Source organism: Furipterus horrens, unplaced genomic scaffold (genome assembly GCF_987537825.1).
Source record: "Furipterus horrens unplaced genomic scaffold, mFurHor1.1.pri manual_scaffold_5, whole genome shotgun sequence".
Classification (NCBI taxonomy): domain Eukaryota; kingdom Metazoa; phylum Chordata; class Mammalia; order Chiroptera; family Furipteridae; genus Furipterus; species Furipterus horrens.
This window is the reverse complement of record NW_028327175.1, coordinates 68,687,811-68,709,732: the sequence shown is the minus strand read 5'-3', so window position 1 is coordinate 68,709,732 and position 21,922 is coordinate 68,687,811. Positions and strand designations below refer to the sequence as shown.

Here is a 21,922-nt window from a genome sequence, read left to right as displayed (position 1 = left end):
AAGGTACCGAGCATATTACTTTAATACCTTTAAATACTGACTGCCATTATAGCAATATTATCAAATTATATAATTATATTCATTATACTGTGCATTAGATCTCTATTGGCTTACTGTTTGTTATAAATTCATACTCTTAAACACTACTGTAAGTAGTGTCACCTCCACTTCCATTCCAAGGTAAGTAAAATTTTACTATTATAGATTTGATTTTTGTTTTTAGATTCTACATATAAATGATATCATACAGTACTTGTCTTTCTCTGACTTATTTAGCATAATGTGCTCAAGGTCTATCCATATTGTCACAAATGGCAGGATATCTCTTTTATTTATGGCTGAATAATATCCTACTGTGTATATATACCATATCATTTTTATTCATTCATCCATTGATAGGCATTTGGGTTGTTTCCATCTTTTGGAGATTGTGAATATTCTGTGATAAACATGGGAATGCATATATCTCATATAAATCCCATTTTCATTTCCTTTGGGTATAAATCCAGAAGTGGAATTGCTGGATCATATGATCAATCTATTTTAAATTTTTTAGTAATCTCCATATTGTTTTCCATGGTAAATGGACCACTTTGCACCCCACTAATAGGGCATCCACCAGCATATAATGTCTCTTCTTAATGATAGCCATTTTAACAGGTGTGAGGGGATAGCTCATCATGGTTTTGATTGGGATTACCCTGATGATTAGTGGTGTCGAGCATCATTTCACGTGACTGTTTACCACTTTGATGTCCTCTTTGGGAAAATGTCTGTTTTGTTCTTCTGCCCCCTCTTAAATTGGATTGTTTGTTTTTATGTTAAGTTGTATTATTTCTTAATATACTTTGGATATTAATCCCTTGTCTGATATAAGGTTTGCAAAACTTTTCTCCCATCTGTAAATTGTCTTTTTATTTTGTTGTTTCTTTTGTACTGCAGCAGCCTTTGAGTTTGATGTAGTCTCTTTTGTTGACTTTTACTTATATTGTTTGTATTTTGGGCATCATATCCAAAAATCATTGCCAAGACCAGTATCAATGAGCTTATTCTGTATGTGCTCTTCTAAAACTTTTATGGTATCAGTTCTTAAGTCTGCTTTCTGTGAGAGGGGTGAGATAGAGTTTCAATTTAATTTTTATGCATGTATTTCTTCAGTTTTCCCAATACTATTTGTTGAAAAGACTATTCTTCCTCCATTGGGTGTACTTGACCTGCTCGTTGAATAGTAGTTGACTGTATATGCCAGGATTTAATTCTTGGCTCTCTATTCTGTTTGATTGGTTTACTTTTGTGACAGTACCATGCTGTTCTTATTACTAGAGCTTAGTAGTACATTTTAAAATTAGGTAGAGTGATACTTTTAGCTTTGTTGTTTTCTTTCTCAGGATTGCTTTGGCTCTTTGGGTTCTTTTGTAGTTCCATACCAATTTTATGATTATTTCTTCTATTTCTATGAACAATGCCTTTGGTATCTTGATGGGTATTGCATTGAATGTGTAGATTGTTTTGGGTAGTATGGCTACTTTAAAAGTATTAACTTTCCTGATCCATGAACACTAATGTAAAAATATGGAATGTTTTACAAGTTTTTGTGTCATTCTTGTGCAGGAGCCATGGTAATATCTTTAAATTGTTCCAATTTTAGTATTTGTGCTCCTATAGAGAACACTGGGAATCCTTTCTAGGCACAGACTTCTCATGCCATGCCCATGAACAGAGACCCTAAAATTCAGGCCTATTATTAGTTCATAAAGAACATTAACCTGAATTTGACAAAGCCTGTTAACAAGACCCAATGCTAAGGTGCCTGGTTCTGCATGTGAAATGTAGGCTGCATCTTTTCTTGACATACCTATTTTGCAAGGTAGTTTTGTAGAGTGCACAGCTTACAAAACTTAATTTATACTCCCTGCTAATTCTTCTATTTTTATTTAATTCCAGATCAAATAAAAGAACTTGGCAATATAATTTCACAGAATGGGATATAGACACTCTGTTTTTGGTTTCTCCCCGAATCTTCCCTTGTTTAAAGAAAAATAATTCATAAGAAAGTTATGTATTTCATTGTAATCTTTACATCTTCAAAAGCAATATATTGAGTAACTCAGTTATAAGATAGAAATGGAAGCTTTAAGACAAGTAGTTAGGCTTGTCTATTTTTCTTAAACATCAACTTCATTATTATTTTGTTGAATTTGAATTATATATATACTTGTTTACTACTTAAACATGCTCTTTAAGGGGCACATTTAAGAGCAAGGAGAATGCATTTCATATTTGAACTTTTAAGAGAAGAGTACAGTGACTGGCACATAGTTGGTGTTTAATAAATGTGCTATATGTTTTATTTTTTACTATTTTACTTCTTTTAGGAAAAATAGAGGAATGGCCTGAGACAGAAATTTTTAAATAACAACATGCTGATTCTTTCTAATGAGCCAACATAGAAGAGTTTTCTATACTCCTCTACTTATTTTCAAAATTACTTTAGTTGGGTAGCACACTTTTTTTAAAAAAAGACTATACCTTACAATACTGTTATAACTAATAGTTAAAATTTTAATGCCAAGGCTCTTAATTTTTTTTTTTTCTATTTTATTTCTGGACTTTGAGTGAGAATATTGTGTCAATCCTATGGTCATTCATTACTAATTATATGATATTAAGTGGCTACTTAACGACTCTAAGCTCAAAGTTACATTTCTTTGTTAGAAATATGAGAACATATATTCATTTGCAGTTGTTGAACTACACAAATGCAGCTCACAATTATTCTTGTTGTGCTAGTATTTACTGAATAGAGACTTGTAACATACTTCTGTGACAAAATATAATAACAGGACAAATTTTACCTTGGTGTACAAATAGAAAAATGGATCCAAAATTGCCTGGAATAGGATTAAACACTCCAAGAAACAATAGATTATATTCAAAGCATGATTGTTTTCAGTCCATGATTTAACATACCTTGTACTTAAGCCAGTGTTATGGTTAATGTTCATGGAATGCCTGTGGTGCTCATATTTTTATCTCATTAAAGTTATTCTCTTGTGAAGGACCTTACAGTATTTTTAGTTTCAAAATACAGTATAGCAAAAGGATACTTTAAAACATGAAAACTTGATCTTATTGTATCCCAGAAGTACCATGATCTCAAGGCAATAATCTGTAGCAATCCAGGAAAATAAAACTCTCTCCTCATCTATCCAGGTTTGGTGCCCTCAGTAGGAAGACATTTTTTATAGCATTACCATTGGAAGTTGCCATGTTTAAATGCTTTCCATCTGCAGAAAAGCTTCACTGTTGTTTATAGGGAATCAAATATAAGATTGGAGGCTTGGCTATGAAACTCTCTCAGGTGATTGTTCAGCACAAGTTTAGCACAAATTTTTGATTTGGGACTGAAATAAACCCCATATATCTTTGAAAGAAATACTTAGAGTAAATGTGTCATTTGTGATTCTTCAAACATGAGCTTTGCAAAATGAGCTTGGAAATGGTCTATATTTAAATTTAAAAAGAACTCATGACAAAATGATACTAATTATAGAGCTTACAGTGTTTTATGTCATTTAGGGAGAAAAATATAAAGCTGTCCATGGCTTCCTGTGGTAATTAGTGCCTCTTTTATGGTAGCATGAAATGCTCTAATGGTAATTTTGTAGGAAGTCATTTGATTTTTATCAACTGCTGAAATTATTTTGGATGTTGTCACTAAAAATAGCAAGATAGATAGGTGTATCAGGCATTCAGGGTGCAGCAACCTGGCACATGCTTGCTTGAACAGTCCTTCTGCTGGTGCTTAGATTAAAGGCCTAATTTTGTGTTCCCTCCTTCATGGTAAGGGAGGTCATTGATACTCATTCAATTGCTTTTATGAAGGTGACAAAGGGAAACTGTCTAAAAGAAAGGAGGTCAGAGTGGAAGAATAGGGGAGGAGGCAGGAATTAGAGAGACACTTGCATTTTATTTTATTTTTTAATCTCTTAACAAGATTAATCTAGCAAGTTTCCTAAACCTGATGACTGAATTCATCCTTTTAAGCTTTTTACAAGCAAGATAATTTTTCAATGGTATTTCTGTATAATTGTGATGAAGACTGATGCTAGAGAAGAGAGACCAAACAAAGCAAGATAAAACACAAGAAGAGGAAAAAAATTATGATAGAGTGAAAAGTCTTCAAGATTCTGTATTGTTAGAGATGGTGAGGGCCTCTCTGCTCTTTTTCAGTTTTGTAAATCTGTTAACTTTTTCTTTTGCTATTATTGTTTATTCAAGTCTTACTTTGTCATTCCTGTTGTTTCATTTTTCTTTGTAAACTTTCATCTTTACAAAAGCCCTCATGTTTTATTTTACAATTTATTATCCTAATAATGACCAATAGAACCTTTCCATTTATGCCTGTTTCCATTGGATGGTTAGGTCACTGAAACTGTGAACACCATCATCTTCCCAATTCCAGACTGGTGGCCCTCCAGCAAGGAAAGAGGTTTCCCGAAGTCTTAGTTTCGGACAAACATTAGAGCAGGGCTAAATGCACTAGGATCAGATAATCATGGCCCATTATCTAATCTGTCTCTGTAACCAGCTTGTATTGTAAAACTTTGTCTACAATCCCGTAATTATTCAGTTGGTGGCAGGTGGAGAAACTCCTGATTTTGGAATAAAACTCTGAGATTGCTTTTAAGTTAATAAGAATCTGAATGGATTTAAAAGGATACTTTTTTTTTTAATGTAGTGACGACCATTCTAATTGTTCAGCTGGCTATTTTCACTTCTGGGCAGATGGGATGACAACATTCACAAGCCTAATTCAGAGTTAGTGTAGGACTATGGGACTGTGCTCTGGTAAATGGGAGTGTGAGGGGATATGATGTGTCACCTACAGTCTGAGACACTTAAGAGTTAGTGTATTCTCCTCTCTTCCAACTCTCTTTCCTGCCTGGGCGATCCTAAAAACCATGGAAGGCAGATATCAGAAAATGGAAAGAAATTCCTGCCTAGGTGTATTGAATTTTTCATAAATAAGAAATAAATTTTTATAGTACTAAGTCCTTGATATTTCAAGATTTGTTACTTCAACAGAACGTATCTGATCCTGACATCTACATTTAGTACATTATCCATGTACATGCTGTTCATTAAGTGATACTTATCATTATTATGATAGTATTCTGTGGGCCTATTGGGAGATGAAATGCACTTATTTTTCCTTTATTGATAATATTCTTTATGAAAAAGAAATTGATGTAGGCAGATATGATTCAATGTACATTAGATCTTTATTATTTTGGTTCACCATGCAGTATGGTTTAGGATGAGAGCAACAAAATCTTTTCATTTAGGTATACTTTGATTTTTATTTGTATACTCTCATGTAAGGAACATATCTTTAGTCTAATTTTCAAAGCTATGACTTAAATAGTTAAGAAAATGGTTTTAAAAGATAAAAAAGAGAAATGGAGAAAAAGAACTATGAGAAAGAATAAGAAAGAAAAAATTGTCTAGGGAGTTATTTTATACTATTTTCTCCCTCACTACACTGCAGAGCACTAGTGTATATTTTCAAAACTACTAAGTAGGGAAGCCAAAATCATCGAGTAAATAAAATGAATCAATTAATAAAGAAAATGAGTCATGAATAAAACACATTTGAGTGTCAAAGTTGTAGTCAGTATTCATTGTTTGATCACCTACATTGCTGGATATTTTAGGAGATTTTTCAGGAGAAAATGAATGTACACAGATAGGTCCTGTAATTAAATAAATTATTTGTCAGTTAACAGGTCAATTTTGTCAGTAAGTCTAACTTCAGTTTTCTTAGATGAACTTCCAAAGCACACATTAACTGTTAATTATGATCTCAATATCCCAGTTATACACTTTGTTGAGCACTGTGTGTGTATTTAATATCCTCATAGTACACTCCTGTTAGAAAAAATGTAGCACTGTGCTTTAGTAGTTAAATTCTGGTTTTTCTTAAAATGCTCATGATTAGCTTCAATCTGAAAAATTCCTTTTTTAACATGAATGGAGTAATTTCTATCCTTTAATGTAAGGTACCTAGTTAGACCTTTATGAAACCTTTAAATTTATTGTTCTTCATGTCATCCTGCCAGAAAAATAAATGTCTCTCTATATAAAGAAAAGTAAAAAGACATTACATATCTGTTATTCAGGATTTGTTGTGGCAATACACATTTCTTATCTATGGATTGGACAATTAATCTTTGACTGAGATCAGATAGGTTTGGATTCAGGCTTGCTCCATGTATCCCTCATTCTGAAATTGAGGTAGAAGGATTAGCAGTCACTGGGAACCTGCTCTTTTCCTTGTGGGTAGCAAAAGGCAAGAGGGGCAAATGTATTGCGACTCAGAGTCTTTGCTTGACATTGCATTGTTTCATGTCTGACCATGTTACTTTGGTCAAAGCAAGTCATGTGACAATGCCAAAGTCAATGGGGAATAGAGATATGTAATCCTGCTCTAGTGGGAGGTCTCAGTAAGTCTTTGACATGCCATTCCACTACTGGGAGAAAATGGAAGAGCAGTGAACAGAATCCATTCAATCACCTTATGTAACACCACATATAATGACAGACTCTAGATAGATTAAAGTCCTAAATATAAAAGGTAAAAGTATATAAAGTTAATAAAAGAAAATCAATGAAACTATCTAGGGTAGTAGGAAGAACTTTTTAAAAGTATATTTTATTGATTATGTTGTTACAGTAGTTCCATCTTTTCCCCCTTTGCTCCCCTCTGCTTAGTACCCCCCCCCCCCCGAGCAATCCCAGTCCCCTTAGTTCATGTCCATGAGTCATGCATGTAAGTTCTTTGGCTTCACCCTTTCCTATATTATTCTCAACTTCCCCCTGTCTATTCTGTACCAACCGATTATACTTCTTAATCCCTGCACCATTTCCCCATTTCTCCCCCTCCACCTTCCCAGCTGATAACCCTCCAAGTGATCCCCATACCTATGATTCTGTTCCTATTCTGGTATGCTTAGTTGGATTTTCTTTTTATTTTTTAGATTCAGTTGTTGATAGTTGTGAGTTTGTTGTCATTTTAGTGTTCATAGTTTTGATCTTCTTTTTCTTAAGTCTCTTTGACATTTTATATAATAATGGCTTGCTGATGATGAGTTCCCTTAGCTTTACCTTGTCTGAGAAGTACTTCATCTGCCCTTTCATTTCAAATGATAGCTTTGTCGGATAGAGTAATCCTGGTTGCAGGTTGCCTTTCATCACATTGAATACTGCTTGCCAGTCCCTTCCTGCCTGCAATGTGTCCTCTGAGAAATCAGCAGATAGTCCTATAGGCACCCCACTATAGGCAACTCTCTGCCTCTTTCTTGCTGCCCCCAGGAGTCTCTTTTTATCTGTCACCTTTGGCATCTCAATCATGATGCGTCCTGGTGTGGTCCCCTCTGGGTCAAGCTCGCCCAGGACCCTCTGTGCTTCCTGGACCTGTATTTCATCTCTTTTGCAAAATTTGGGAAGTTTTCCTCATTTTTCAATTCTTTCTTCCTCATTCTGCACTGGTTGACTGTTTTTTTCTTCCTTATGTTCCAAATCATTGATTTGAACTCCAGTTTCCTTCCCTTCACAATTGGTTTTATGTGGATTTTCCTTCATTTCACTTAGCATAGCCTTCACTTCTTCTCTTGTGCATTTGCCACATTCAAACATATCTGTCAAGCCTGTGAGCATCTTGATCACTAGTGTTTTAAATTCTGCATCTGTTAGGTTGTCTATCTCCTCATCTGTCAGGTTGGATATCTCCTTGTCACTTAGTTCTCCCACTGGAACCTTGATCCATTCCGCCTTTTGGGCCATAGTTCTCTGTCTCCTCATTCTTACAGGTTCCTGTGTTTGTTTGCCTCCATGTCCCAGGTAGAGCTGTCACTCCTGTTATGTTGTAAGGGGCAGAGCCTTAGGGATTCGTCAGTACAGGACGACGTGTTTCACCATGTTGTGGTGCCGTATGTGGGGGAGGGGTCTGAGAGGGAACAATGTCACCCACCTAGCACTTGCCCCCTTTCCAGGCACATCTCCCACTTCTGCACTGGACTGGAGTCTCTCTAGCCGCTTCCCTGGCCATCGTTCCCAGAGTGGGTGTGTCTGCGGACAATCTAGGACCGTGGGGGCCCTTTAAACAAGTGGACTCTGCTGAGACACTGGCAGTTTCTTCCTCCGCCCCAAACCTCACTGATTTTCACAGTCAGAAACAAGGAGGCTTGATTTTCCCTGGTGCTGGGACTGCAAGCTGCTAGGTCCAGTGAGGAGCTGGGAACGCTCCCCAGGTGTCCCTTCTGACTTTTTAAAATGTGTGAATGTGCTCTCCACTGGCCTGCTGCTGTTGCTGCTGCTGCTATGACACCACATCCTCTCTGCCCTGGCTCTGCCCCTCCTACCTGTCTGAATGAGTATTTCTTCTTTATATCTTTGTTTGCTGGACTTCTATGTAGTTTGATTTTCTGGAACTTCTGGTTCTTTCTAGTTTTGAGGTAGCTGTAGTCCTTCTTAGTTGTGGAGGGAGACACAGTGTGTCTGTCTACTGGAAGAACTTCTTAAAAGTGTAAAAGTATAAACCAAAACAAAGAAAATTAATACCTTGGATTACATCAAGATAGATTTTAATGACAGGAACTATTTTCAAGGTCAATAAACAGATAATGGATTGGGGGAAGTTATTTGTAACTTCCAACATCAACTAAGAACCAATACCTGGAATATGAGAAATTCTTTTGAAAGGGTCAATTCTTATGCAAATATGTGTGAAAGGACAATGCATTTCAAAAGATTATAGCCAAAAATCTCCCAAGCACACATAAGGAAAAGTCATAGAATCATTAGTAATCATAAATATTTAATTAAAATGTGAATATGATACCACTTGTAGAGCCATTAGAATGGCCAACATTAAGGCACTAAATAATACTAATAATACAAACAGTAACATTCATGCACAGCTAATGGAATATAGATTGTTGTGAATGTTTGGAAAGTAATCTACTACCAGTGAGTCAGTTTATGTGTACACATACCCTACGATACAGCAGGTTTTTTTTTTTTTTTTTTTAAACTGGAGTTATAATTCAAAGCTACTCTCACATAAAATCATAAGGGTTTGAAGGGTTATTTGAAGGATTTTTTTGTTTGTTTGTTTGTTTGTTTGTTTTTCAGAAATATTGTACTTGCTCTTTCACAAAGGAATAAGGTCAAGGACTAAGGTGAGGTGAACGAGGCAGCTTGGGTGCAAAATTTAATGAGGCTCTCATTCTCAGGGTCATGTAAAACATGCGTATAGGAAAGGGCACAGACCCTGAGATTGTGCCCTTAAATACTGTGCCCTAGCTGCCTCACTCGCCTCACCTGAATCTCAGCTCAGGTGCAGGTGGCAAACTAGAGTCAAATTAGGTGTTTCTCACTTGGAAAGTGGGCAGATGACATAAAGTAAGAACACAGGATGGAGAATCACACATAATTTAGAAGCAATGGATTAGGGATATACCGGTATACATAGCTATAGGAACAAGTTTTAAGTTGTTTAATGAAAAAGACAGGAAACACTTAGGGCTGTTCATCATTTTGAAAATAAACACTTCAAATAGTATTTATTTGAAACAAAGCTAAAATATATACAGTACTCCTTTACTTATCGCAGGTATTACGTTCCAGACCCCTCCCCCCGCTCCAGCAAAGTAGGAAACTTACATTTATTCTACATTCTTAAACCTACGTAACTTTAACAACACATGTGTACAGTACCGCAAAATCCCATGATATGGTGAAAAATCCGCGATAAATAATTAAACATAATATTTTTAAAAATCCCGCGATATAGTGAGGCCATGATAAGTGAACCGCGATATAGCGAGGGACTATATTTGGATGGATATACTAAGAGGAAAGTTTAAACTAGTAGTATATCTTATTTAAAAGTGTTCATAAAGCAATGCCATCAAAAATCAATAAAGCTAAAATATATATTGTATAATCATAAAATCAATATTATTTTATATGTCAGGCATTTTTAAATATATGAGGTAAAACTTTATATCATTCTGTGGTATGCTAGTATGTAATTCTGATGCCCCTGCAAATAACAAACATATCTATTGCTCAAGTCAATTTAAAATTAAAACATTGTTAATATTGATTTTGATGTGAGAGTTTAATATGATCTATTTCATCCAAAGGCTTCGCTGTGAGCTCTTTGGTACAGACTCTATATTTCTGCAAATTAGAAATAATTTAAAATGTAAAAATATTATCACTACAGATTTGAGAAAAATGTAGGTGGTCTGGAGACCTTATAGTAGAATTGAAGTTCAGTGTTGCAGTTCAATTTAAATCAGATTTTTTTAGCCTTATCAATTTTTACTGTCATACCCTAGATAGTAACTGAAGATGGGAACTTTCAGTATGGTGAACTGTTAGGTAACCACAGTGGGATATGAGATTTGGAAGAGATCCCTGGTGTTCCCCAAATAGAAAATCTGGTCCATCATCTGCTACAATCCAATTCCTTACTCTGTGTCTTCCTTTCCTTAATAATTTTACGTTCTTCAACGTCTCCATTTACAAAATATAACTGCTAATTTAATGGGTCCTGGATCTCTGAGGAAGTTGTTGGTAGAAGAATTGATAAGTTGATTTTAAATTTCTTTAAAGATAATATTTATATTTCTACATTTCATGATACTGAGTGATAAAATAGTTATTTTTGGAATATGTTTTGAAATAGAACAGCAGAATAAAGTCATAATCTAAATTTCCTTGCAGAAGAGGTAATAACTATCAACCTGGCTTTGTTCTTCAGTCCTATTTAATTTGGAAACTGGCTTATTTGATTACCCTTAGTGTAATGTAAAACAGATTTTACTGTGTTTTCAAGTAGTATAGGAAACTGTTACCTCCTTCTATGGGTGCTTTTAATAGGTTGGTTAATGGTATAGTCCCACCAACATTATAGACATTAAAGAACATTGTATATAGAGTAATAACAAGGGGAGTGCCACACTCACCTCTATTTCCTGATATACAGATTGTATGCTCATTAGATCACTGTCCTCATATCTCTACTCTAACTTGGGACAAATGGAATAGATTTTGTGCTGTTTTCTGTGGAGGGGGATGTGCTACAGAGATTATCTACCCATCCTGGACACAACTGGATATCTTTTTTACCTTGTAATTCCTCCCTTCAGTGGGCACAAGACTCATAGATGCGACAGAAAGGAATATCAAGAATTATATAGTAAGGCTAATCTTTACCCTGTAGCAAATGTTATGACAATGACTACAATGACCACTATGTCATTTGTTAAATACTTATTTTTAAAAGCTTTATGTTGATAAATATTATATATAAAGATTATATAAAATATAATATTGCTATTTTACAGATGAGAAAAATTAAGTTTGGAGAGGTGTGGTGATTTACTCAAAATCATACTTTTAAGGTTGAAAGAGAAGTATTCTCTTATAAATCCACATATCTGGAAAACTGTGAACTTTCAACTTTTTATATAAAGCTCTTTATTTTTACCAAGAATTATATACCTGTTTTATAATACTATCTCTGATACAAACTGTATACTAGAAACTGACATGCATTACTTTCATTTATACCCATTTTCCATTAAACTGGAATCATATGACAACTCACAATTTATATTTCTGCTGATGATGATTTTCATAAATGAGATGTTTTCTAACTGGAAGCACCAATTTTATCATTTTAAGAGTCTTAGCCATATGACTAACTAATGTAGATATCACTGCTATTATTTGTCACATTAGATAATCATATGTGTTTTATTTTATATTCAACACTAAGAAAAAGCTGTTCAGTTAATCCTATAAGAAGCCAATACTTCATATAAAATGGTTAGAGAATAAGGTGTTAATTTTCTCTATTAGGTGAAAATTCAAAATTATTATTTAAATGAACTAACTTGCAAGTTAAAGTTAATTAACTACATTCATTAAAGCTATACTTATCTATAATAATTCTGATTGGTTATGAATATTACAACTGAATTACAGTTATGCAAATGCCACTTAAATATTATTCATGTGTCACTTAAATCATAATCTCATGTGATAATGGTAAAGTTACCCAAAATATATTGTCCTGTAAAAATGTAATAATGTATGTAGCATATATATGGATATATAAGCCTAATACTTACCTGTGGGATAAGCTTTCCAAGAATAGAGAGCAAATGCAAAGCCTGAAGTAGAGCTTTGCCAACAAAGATAGAGCCCAGTGAGTGGAACAGAGCGGTGTGAGAGAGCTAAACTGCTCCAAATGACATGACACATGTGATAAAACACCAAAGCTAGAAGAGATACATGACAAACAGTCAGTGAGTTAGATTAATGAATAAATAGATGGATGGGTGAATGAATAGATAAATAAATGTCAGATATGTGGATAGGTAGGTAAAAAATTATTGATATCCAGTTGATATCGTTATTTATTATTCCTTCTAAGAATGCTGTTCAATCCAGTTTGATATCTGAAATGAAGGATGATTATAGAAGAAACTGAATTTACTAGAGAAGCTCTAGAATCAGTAGATGAATAAGAAATTACATCCTTGAACTTGAAAATTCTAAACAAGAATAAAAACGTTGTAAAACCGGTTTCACATCATACTCTAATCACTGCAGCCTTACTTTAAAGCATATACAGGTTTAATATTTATATTCTGGCAGCCTCTTACTCTAAGTCTGATCTCTTTTTATACTTAAGGAACCTTGGAGTGCTTACTTTAATAAACAACTATGTCAGTCTCTGTAACAGCCTGTGGAAATCAAAGCTAGAGCAATAAGCAGCAAGAAGCAAGACAGAGGGGAAAACAGGACAGATTTAATGATAGTAAAATTCCTGGCCAAGTGGATAAGAGAGATGGCAATGTACTCTTCAATTACCAAAAAGATGATATTTATTCTAATATACCTTGTGGAGCAGAAAGAAGTTATGTTAATGTCCTGAAAGAACCAGTATGCAAGCCAAAATAACTTTTTCCCAAATGTAAGTAATTCACAGAGATAATTTACTGATTGGATTTTATGAAGTGGTAAGATTCTCTATTTTATGATGCCAGTTTCTTGATTTCTGTCAATAACTTTCAGCCAAAGACTTCCAGGAACACATTGAAAGTAAAGAAGTTGGTTGCTCGCTTTGGTGATTGGAATGTGGGGTATCCCATAACAGGACATTAGAATGAATCTTTTATGAGATTTCAGTTTTGATTTGGGGGAAGGTCTAAGGAAGAGAGGGCTCTCTGGTATGGATACTGTCAGAAAGCAAAAGTGATTCTATGGTTAAAGAAGTAGCAGATATCAAGTAAGAAGGAGAGTTTTCATTTTCTTGTTGGGTGGTACAGTGGACCATGGTTTTGTTTGTTTCAGTTTTGTGTTGTGGGTTTCTTCTTCCTCTCTTTCTTCTTCTCTCCTTTTCCTTATTATCTTGCTCTCGTTTGTTTCTGGTATTGGGTCATTAATATTCTTTGCAGACCTGACATGACCATTAACAAGACAGTATGTAAACACTTGCTTTTTGTAACAGATATTGGGCAACAATCAGACTGGTAAGAATAATGAGGTTAAAATTTTAGGAAAGGCTGCAATTAATCTCACTGACCTTTGCTCTAAATATTCTTCAGAAGGAGAAGTCTACCAGAACCAGTAAGAATCTGCTGCCCACAGCTATGTGCAGAAATAAATCTGTGTGATACAAAGAATAGCCTATGGCCTTCAGGAAAATGCAGTTCTCCCAACTGACTCCTGTCTGGAGCAACCACAGTGTTTGCACGAAGGCCTTTCTTCCCTTGGGCTACTGCCAGTCAGTGCCTGAGACCTAGAGATTATTATGCCATGTGAAATAATCCAGTCAGAGGAAGACAAATGCCATATGATCTCACTGATATGTGGACTCTAATGAACACAATAAATTGATGAACAAAATTGAAATCGAGTCATGGACATACGGAGCAGACTAACAGCTGTCAGAGTGGAGGGGATTGGGGAGATGAATGAAAGAAGGCAAAGAGATTAACCAAAAAAACATACACATGACTCATAGGCACAGACAACAATGTGGTGATAGCCAGAAGGAAATGGGGTGGGGGTAGATGGAGGTGGGCTAAAGAGGGGAAAATGGGGACAGAAGGAGACTTTGCTTGGGGCAGTGGGTACACGATGCAGTGCGCAGAGTGTTATTCAGGTGTACACTTGAAACTTGTATGGTTTTGTGAACCAATGTCACCCCAATAAATTCAATTAAAAAGGACTGAGCATCAGGGGAATAGTCAAGGGCCACTCATGTAGATGAGGTTCTCCTAATGAGTAACTCAGCTTAGGACTCACTATCAGCCTGATAGAAATTACTCGGGCTGCACTGCAGTACTTTCTATCCAATCTTTCTCTCTTACCTTTTTCTTCCACAGAGGTATCTGATCTGCATGGTCTGTGAAATCTCTCCACGTTTATTCCTGTTTCCTCCTTATCTTCACTGGTATTCTCCCCCAGTATATATCTTGTGTATCTAATCTTGTCCAGATGTCTGCTTCTTGGAGGAACTTCATTTAGTACATCCTTCAGTTATAAGGTCTTACAAGTTAGAAATAATATTGAATATATTGTCATTTTTGACAGCCTCAGTTCCCATGCCCTCCCCCTGCCCACCTGCAGCTGTCTGGGAGATAACAATATTTTGGTCGGGGAATTCTCTGCTTGCAGTGGCCTGGGAGATAGCAGGGTGTGTCAAACTGAGCTGCATTTGGCCTTGATCAGCCCGTAGTACTTGCAGCTGCGAAATAACCAAAGGGCCACTAAACTCAATAGTTTCTTTTTTCCCCCGCTATAAAGCAATCCCTTCTTCCTCTAGGAGTTTGGAGCTGGAGCCACCCATGACAGGGCTCCCTCCCCACTTGCTTGCTGATTCCCCCAATAAACTTCTTTTTTCCTGCTAGCCGTGTCTTAACGGCCTTCTGAGTGTCTGTTCTTACAGTTTTGTCCTCAGTTATATGCCAGTACATCTTTAATTAATTTCCAGATGTCTTTATGGAAGTGAAAAACTCTCATTCACACACAAAAAAATTTCTCCATGAAATGTGAACCAAGAATAAGATGCTTATAAAGTGTTCTAGTTAGCTTAAGACTCACTGAATTTCCCATATGTCAATTTAATTAAATGAAACATTTTTTTTAAATCCCAAATTTCAGCTCTAAAATACTTATAGTAGTTGGCCACTTTTCAATAATGAACATTAAAGTAAAACTCTTTTGTATCTATGTAATTTTTTTGTTTAAATGTGAGGAAACTATGAGATTTTATAAATTATCATATATACCAAGGCTTGAGTATAAGGTAAGGACTGAATTACCTTATGTCTCCATAGATGTGTTTTTACTGCTAATATTTGAGATTTTTCTGTTTCACAGTAAATAGGACCAGGAGGAAATTTCAAATCTATAACTATTCCCATGGAATTTCTAGATTATGAGAAACTTCAATGAATAATAGAGTTGCCTTTTCCCCCCTTAATAACCCTGTGACTGAAAAAGCCCATGAGAAAAAAGCTTTTCAATTTCATTTTAGGTTTTAGAATGTTTGCATGAGAAGATTAAGGAGTGTGAGGATTAATGACGTGACATTTACAAAGCCTTTTGGCATGCCTAGTGGATTCTTTTCTCTCCCAGTGTCCCAGAGGTGACTTGACTTAGCTTTCCTAGAACAGGCCCCTCCTGGCACCTGTTTCTATCCAGACCCTTGTTAATGCTCAGCTCTGGGAATTCTTTGGAAAGTCCTGTCCAGAACAGTCTCAGCGGTCCACATGATTGTTTCCTTGAACTGCATGGAGGGCATAACTGTGTAACAACATTCATGGAAACTGTGAAATGAGATCTGTGTGCCAGAAACTGGAGAAAATAGTCCAGAGCTGCAGTGCATCTATTTTATTTCCATTAGGTGTCAGGTTTCTGCAGCTACTTATAAAGGTTTTCCTTTGTCACTGTCTAGATTTTTAAAAGACCTACTTCCAAGTAGCATAAATAAAAGCAGTAAATGTGTTATGCAATGGTCTCATTTGCTGTTCTTAGTATACAACAAATGAATAACTTCCATCCTGATGCCTAAATACAAAGGCTCTCAGGGACTCACCTATTGATTAGAAGCTATCTGTTGTAGTATTCTCCTGTCACTTGACTTTGTATTGCTGCTATCACTCAAAAGAGAATTGTTTCTAATATCTAAAACATTTGAGTCATTAGGTATGATGATTGTTCAGAAGGTAAGAATATAATTTAGGTCATAATGGAACACATTTGGATGTCTGAAAATTGAACATCATCCTCTGAAACATAGTTGCTTATTTCTGTTTTGAAATACTAGTAAGTTAAAAGAAGTCTCTCAACAATGTTTTCTCACTTTTTCTTGTCATAGAGCTATAAGTACTGTTAACTTTTTAAATTTTAACTTAAATAAACTGAAATCATTTTGGTTGGTGGTATTGCTATCATTTGGGAAAGGATGAACTTTTAAAATTTGTAAAAAAGGGTTGATAATTTTTGTTACTTTATCAATGGAGGCATTGATAAAATGCACTTTTAGAAGGATTCTAATTTTTATGTCAGACAAATAGAAAATACAAGAATATTCCCAGTATTTAAATAGTTCTATTTAAGTGTCTTAAGGAGTGTGCTGAACTCCTTAATATGAATCCTTTATACGTCCCTCTTGATAATAAGAAACATTCTCTAGAATAAATGTGTCACTTATTTGAGGTAAGTTAGCTGTTTGGTTCTCCAAAGACACCTTGTTTTTGTTCCCTCCTTTATGTTTTGTGTGTGCATGTTTTATGGCCAATATGTCTGCTTGTTACACAGCTCTAGGAGGCAGCCTTTGCATTTGTGTATGCTTAATAATAGTTGCAAAGCAAATGGAAGTAGAATGTCTTGATGAAGAAGTACTTTTAAAATTTATCCAGATTAAGAGATTATATTACTTAATTATTGAAAAAAATTAACATATTACTTGGGTTTGTTTCGTTGTCTGTATACTTCTTAGATATATTATTTTTTGAAATTAAAATTGTTATTAATAAACTGGAAATTTTGAGAGTTAGAGAATTATCTTACTTCCATGCCCCTTACCTGAAACATTGGGCATATCAACTTGCTTATTGTAATAATACAAATATATTGACTAAACTGGTCAAAATGAAATTGGTAGAGTATAGAAAGGAGGATATAAAAGGAGTTAAGTCCTGTTCCATTTCCAAACTAGCTCAGAATTCAGTTTCCTACATGTACCCCGGCAGAGTGGAGTAGTTAATTCTCAATAGTCACCAGCCAGTTTTCACTCAGTGTCTTCCCACAGTGTCTGAAACAGATGTTTTTGGTTCAGAAATAAATAGGCACTTTTCCATAAGCAGAACGTTCCTTTGTGCAGGAAAAGTTTGTTTTCAACTCAATTGCAGCAAGTACGGGTTGTACTCTATACTTACAGTCTGTTCAGGCTGAAGTACTTTCTGACGTGGAGCACTGCAGGGGATGGGGCGCTTCGCAACCTGAGCATCAGCAATGAGATACAGTCAAAACTTCTTACTAAGCTGTGGTGGGTTAGGGAGTCCAAGGCTGACAGAATTCTCCTAAATTAATGGTTCAAACATTTCTGTTACCTTAATCGCACATTTCCTTCTCCCTAATCTAGGGATTAAGTCCACTCCCTGAGAACTGCATCTTAAATTAATTAGTGAAGAAGTGGGGCTTTACCATCTAATTTTTCTATTTAAAATAGCAAAGGATTTCTTATCTTGAGAAAAATATACAGTCCCATTATGTTCCTTTTCAAATGTTTTTCTTTTTTTCCAATTATACTTTGGTTGTATGTGAGGCTGTCTGTATCTTTTATTAATATTTCTCACCGTTCACTTTCTCAAATTGCAATTTTACAGTGTGTAAGAAATTGGCCAGCAATTAAGTTGGGAGTATCCTATATCACATATTCATATCAGCTGCAACAAAACATTGCTCAGTCTCAATACAGACAATTTTTCATGGCTCTGAACGATGACTAATTAGGGCAATAGTCACAGGTAATATCCTACATAATAACTCAGACTGCCCAGGATAATTTGAAGAAAAAAAAAAGGTTTCAATAATAATATTTGCTTTTCAGATGCTGTTCCCTGGATACCAATATTGATAACTATAGAACCCCCCAATTATGTAATGACTCAAGAAGGCTTAGTGACTCCACAAGAAAAATGGTAAAAATTGTTTCATAAACAAAGAATTTAGTACAGTGAATAGAGTTTAATATATAATAGGATAGAGTTATTGAGGTTATTTGTGAAATTGAAACTCCCCACTCCACCCTATTTTTTTTTTCCTTTTTGTGTTCACCCTTCCAGCTAGATGTGTATGTGTGTGGAGGAAAATGTCCCTGGATTCTGTGTAAATTGTTCTCAGCTGATGGGAGAAGAACAGAGAGAGGGGATATTAATCATAGATATAGCATAAATATCCTAGTATTTCTTTTTCTCAGTCCTTAGCAAAGTCAAAAGAAAATTAAAAAATAAAATACAAACAGCTGGAAAGCTATAGTCTTCCCTGAGCATGATCTGCATGTTTACCAGCCACCAAACCTTTTCTTGTTGAGGGCTACCTGTCCTTGCGATTGAGGCTGAATCACCTGTGCAACACTTAAGGGAACAGCAGCCCAGAAGCCAGCCAGAGCTCCCTGCATAATTACTGCATAAAAAAGCAATTCTTTTCATTTCTAGAAAATATTTATTTAACTTCCTTTATTATATTATGAGGTGATTGGGCAAATCAATATGTAAATCCCTTCAAGAGCAAGCTTTCTAATTTTCTTTAAGGAATCTCTATTGTTTCCTAAGAATATCTCATTAAGCTTTACTTATGGGGAACAAGAAGGCAGCAGGTGATAATAAAATAAGAAAAAAGACTTAAAAGTTATACTCTTTACCAACAAAAATTAAAGTGTTAAGCACTTCTAAATTAAGCATTTTCTCAAATTTAGGAGTTGAGCCTCTGTTTGATTTCCTTCCTAGGGGCTCTCCAGGAGGAGGTGACACAAAATGCAGTGACGTTATTAAACCTGCTAAAGGCTATACCGAATTCAAGACTTATCTGGTAAGTTGACAAAAGAATAATTTCCCTTTTGATTAGAGTCAATTACACAAAAACTTCTCATCTCGCTGAGTTTTAATATCTTGTACTTATTTCTATTCAAGAATCTAAAGAAGGATGCTTTTTGAAGCCTTCTAGCAGAAATAAGCAAGATGAAAATGAAAATCAAATTGTTATTGTCGTCGTCGTCGGCAGCCGTCCGTCTCGAGAGACGATGGCGTAGCTTCCCGAGAGTCTATCTGCACCGCCGAGAATGGCTGTGCAGTCCGATTCGGGAGTGACAATCCCTGCCGCACTTGGTACAGGTGAAGGCAGATGGCCGTTGTTGCTGCTGTTGACGCTGCTTCCGCCTCGATCTTTTCTGGGCCGCCTCCTCGTTGCGCGCAGCCTCTGCGCGTGACGTACCTTGCCTGACCGCGAGCCTCCAGGCTAGGCGGTCGTCTGCTTGAACTTCCCATGTGTTGAGATTGATGGAGCATTGTGTCATGTCCTTTTTGCAGATGTCTTTGAACCGCAGTTTTGGGCGCCCTGTCATCCTCTTGCCTTCTGCTAGCTCGCCGTAGAGGAGGTCTTTGGGGATACGGCCTGCATCCATTCTTTTGACATGGCCGAGCCACCTGAGGCGTCTCTCGCTAAGAACTGCATGCAAACTGCTCATGTTGGCTCGCTTCAGCACCTCGGTGTTGGGGACCTTATCCTGCCAGGCGACATGCAGGATGCGTCGCAGGCACCTCATGTGGAAGCTGTTGAGTTTCCTTTCGTGCCTTGCGTAGGTGGTCCACGTCTCGCTGCCATAGAGGAGAGTGCTGAGTACGCAGGCTTGGTAGATGCGCAGTCTGGTTTTCTCAGTGAGCCTGGAATTGTTCCACGCTCGCCGGTTCAGTCTGGCCATAACTGTGGCTGCCCTGGCGATTCTCCGGTTGACCTCCAAGTCGACTGACAGAGAGCTCGAGATGGTGGACCCGAGGTAAGTGAAGTCGTTGACAACCTCCAGGGTGTATCCGTCGATGGTGATGCATGGGGGAGTCCCCGTGCCTTGAGCCATAACATTCGTCTTCGTCAGGCTGATGGCTAGTCCGAACTCCTTGCATGCGTGGGAAAGGCAAGTGACTAGCTGCTGGAGTCCCTCTTCGGAGTGTGATGTCAAAGCTGCGTCGTTGGCGAAGAGCATCTCACGGATGAGCACCTCTTTGACTTTGGTCTTGGCTCGTAGACGGGCCAGGTTGTAGAGCTTGCCATCGGATCTGGTGTGAATGAAGACACCCTCGCTGCAGTCCTTAAAGGCGTATTGGAGGAGCATGGAGAAGAAGATTCCGAACAGCGTAGGCGCGAGGACGCAGCCCTGCTTTACTCCGCTGCTGACTGGGAAGGCCTCAGAGGTTGCGCCGTTGTAGGACACCGTGCTTTGCATGTTGTCGTGAAAAGACATGACCACAGCAAGCAGATGTGGTGGACAGCCAATCTTCCGTAGCAAGCTGAAGAGTCCGCTTCGACTGACCAGATCAAACGCCTTCGTGAGGTCAATAAAGGCGAGGTAGAGTGGTTTATGCTGCTCGTGACACTTCTCCTGCAGCTGGCGTAGGGAGAAGATCATGTCCACTGTTGATCGGCCAGCTCTGAAGCCACACTGGGACTCTGGGTAGACGCGGGAAGCAAGGGTCTGCAGGCGGGCAAGAGCAACCCTGGCGAATACTTTGCCGACGACGCTGAGGAGAGAGATGCCCCGGTAGTTGTTGCAGTCGCTGCGGTCTCCTTTGTTCTTGTACATGGTGATAATGTTGGCGTCTCTCATATCCTGGGGGATGTAACCCTCCTTCCAGCAGAGACAGAGTAGATGGTGGAGCGGCTGTAGCAGGACTGGTTTCCCGCTCTTTAGGATTTCTGGAGGGATTCCGTCGCTTCCTGGTGCTTTCCCGCAAGCGAGGCGGTCGATAGCTTTGCCGAGCTCTGCCGCAGTAGGTGGGGTGTCTAGCTCCTCCATGACTGGTAGGTCTGGGATGGCTTTAAGAGCAGTGTCTGTTACGGTGTTCCTCGTTGCGTACAGCTCGAGGTAGTGCTCGGTCCACCGCCGCATTTGCTGTTCCTGGTCAGTGATGACCTCACCTGTCTTGGACTTAAGGGGGGCGATCTTGGAGGGGATTGGGCCTGTTGCCTTCTTGATACCCTCATACATTCCTCGTGTGTTGCCTATATCGGCAGCTTCCTGAATGCTTCTGCACAGGTTTAGCCAATAGTTGTTGGCACAGTGGCGGGCGGTCTTCTGGACTTTGTTCCTGGCAGCCCGTAGAGCTTGAAGTGTACTGGGAGTGGGCGTGACCTTGTAAGTCAGTAGGGCCTTCCTCTTAGCCTCGATCACGGGTTCCATTTCTTCCCAGTGAGCCTCGTACCAGTCAGCGTTCTTCCGCTCTTTCTTCCCGTAAGCAATAATGGCGGAGTTGTATATGGCGTCGCGGAGATGTGGCCAATTGGATTCGATAATGTCATCTGCCGCCACTCCCTCACCGAGTGCATCTTCCATCTTGTTGATGAATTGCTGGGTCTTAACTGGGTTGCTGGCATGAAAATGAAAATCAAATTGTTATTGTATATTAAAAAAACTAACATGTTTGAAATGCTTTATCAACCAAAATGGGGTCTAAATGAACCACCATAGTGAGTATTAAATATGCATTCCCTCCAATTCTAATTATTTTCAGATGAAACTTTCATCAAAAAAATATTTTGTTGATGACGCTAT

At 37.4% G+C, this 21,922-nt stretch overlaps 1 non-coding gene across 1 annotated transcript; it reads right to left on the bottom strand.

Moving 5' to 3' along the window:
• Positions 1-1,566: 1,566 nt before the first annotated feature.
• Positions 1,567-1,672, bottom strand: LOC150008760 (U6 spliceosomal RNA). Its single transcript, XR_016511497.1, has one exon. It is a non-coding gene; the product is annotated as a U6 spliceosomal RNA (small nuclear RNA).
• Positions 1,673-21,922: the final 20,250 nt, after the last annotated feature.